This window comes from Pteropus vampyrus, unplaced genomic scaffold (genome assembly GCF_000151845.1).
Source record: "Pteropus vampyrus isolate Shadow unplaced genomic scaffold, Pvam_2.0 Scaffold269, whole genome shotgun sequence".
NCBI classification, from domain to species: domain Eukaryota; kingdom Metazoa; phylum Chordata; class Mammalia; order Chiroptera; family Pteropodidae; genus Pteropus; species Pteropus vampyrus.
The window spans coordinates 529921-532271 of NW_011889050.1; the positions used below are offsets into that span (position 1 = coordinate 529921).

The following is a 2351-nucleotide window of genomic DNA, read 5'->3' on the forward strand; positions in this document are numbered from 1 at the left end:
TCTAGTACCACACACACAGAGTTCCTATGTCTGTTAAACAGGTCAGTTTAGTTCAAGGTTAAACTATTGGATGGATAAAATATTTATAAGCATCTTGTTTATAGTACTTATTTCTGTAGATTACAGGCCAATATTCTTTTCTTCCATTCCTAGTCAATCTGAGTTTGGTTTTCTCAATGAGAAGGGGTAAATCTGAAAATCTGTTCAGCTGCTTTATCATTTGTGCTCCACAGCACGTGTGGGCCAGACTGAAAGCAGGAGAATGTACACAGGAGAATGCTCTCAATGTAAGAGGCTACTCCTAAGTTTGCTACCACAACAACCAAGAAGAGAGGAACCAGCAACCAATTCAAAGCTGGGCGCTGGGTTCTGCTCATTTGACAGATCAGCTGACATGTGATGTTGGCAAAGGCTGTTTGCCAACCAGAAAGTAAGATACTACTCAAGGACATATCTCTAAAATATCTGAAGGTGACCAGAGGATCCATACTATAGACAAAATGAATGGCAGACGTGGAGAAATGAAGGGAACCATAGCTTCATAGACTGAATTGTATTTGAAGGTGTTATTCTTAAAACTTCTGAGAGACTTAATAAACTCATTGGAAGAGTCACAGATAATGCACAACCAATAATCATTGTAGCGAATAGGTCTCTATGTAAGAAATTAAACAAGAACTGTTCATACCAGGTCTTGACTACCACAATCGCAGTCATTATATAGACAAAACAATAATCACCTGGCTAATGTCGTACCCCCATGGCAAGAAAAGAATCCCTGTGATACGTTCCCCAGTGGTACAGAAAGAAAGAAAACAAAACTATCCATGGCAGGAGATAAAGAACAAAACACCGACACAGACAATCCTCATCCAAAGAGGAAATACATAGTTACAACAAAGTAAACACATGACCAACTCTTCAGGCTGTGGTCCAATAGCTCCCCTCAGGGAGTGTTGGAATTGGTTCGATAGGCATGCTCTCCTTCCATACCATCTAGATTGTAATTTATGAAGCTGAAGATGCCCACTACAGTACAAACCCAATCAGGTACATGCTTGTGACCTGGTGCTGAAGCATAAATGTCAGGATCAAAGCATGCCGTAAGTAGAAATTTAATACAATGAACAGAAAGCCAGATAAGGTTATCAGGTTTGGAGCCGGCCAAGTAGGAAACACCTTTACTATAGTGTTCAAAATGGATGCATGATACATAGAGAAAGTAGATTAGTATCCACAGCACTGTACTTTACTGATCAAAGCCAGCCAGCTGCTCTTGGCTCACGTATTGGTAACTAGACATGACAAGCCAAACACTGAGGGGCCACTTGGCAGCAACTCTCCCCAACAAGGTGCAGAAACACAAGCCCCTTGAGCAAAGATGGAAAGATCTGGGCTGGCAAAGCAACAAATACTTATCTTTAAACACTAGAATCTCACTCAGCATAGCATGAAGTAATACTAGGAGCAATGATTAGGAATTAAGACCAACTGCAGAGACTCTCTAGCCTGGCTGCACAATAAAATCACTTGAGGAAGATGTAAAATTCTCTGTTTGCAGATGTTATGATCTTATATGCAGAAAACACTAACGAGTCTACCAAAAAAAAAATTCTGTTAGAATGAATAAATGAATTCATCACAGTAACAGGATATAAAGTCAACACGCAAAAATCAGTTGCATTTCCATACACTTACAATGAATACTCTGAAAAAGACATGAAGAAAACAATTCCATTTATAACAGCAAAAAAAAGGAATACAATATTGAGAAATTAATTAAGGAGGTAAGAGACTTGCACAATGAAAATTACAAAGCATTGCTGAAAGAAAGTAAAGAAGATGTAAATAAATGGAAACACAATCATGTTCACATGTTGGAAGACTTAACATGGTAAGATATTAATACTATCCAAAGTGATCTACAGATTCAATGCAATCCCTATCAAAATTCTAGTGACTTTTTTTGCAGAAATAGAAAAACCCATCCTAAAATTCCTATGGAATCTCAAATGACCCTGAATAGCCAAAACAATGACCCTAAAAAAAAGTACAAATTTAGATGACTCACGCTTCTTGATTTCAAAACTTACTAAAAGCTACAGTAATTAAAACAATGTGGCATTAGAATAAAGACAGACATATAGACCAGTGGAATAGAGAGCCCCCCAAATAAATTCTCAACTATATGGTCGAGTGATTTCTAACAAGGGTACCAAGACTATTCAATGGGGAAAAGGATAGTCTTTTCAACAAATGGTGCTGGAAAACTAGATATCCACATGCAAAAGAATGAAATTGGATCTTTACTTTATGCCATATACAAAAATTAATTCAAAATGGATCAAAGA

General features: G+C 37.6%; 1 pseudogene; it reads right to left on the minus strand.

The window, feature by feature from the left end:
• Positions 1-120: 120 nt before the first annotated feature.
• Positions 121-1303, minus strand: LOC105302306 (annotated as a pseudogene).
• Between the last annotated feature and the right edge of the window lie 1048 nt (positions 1304-2351).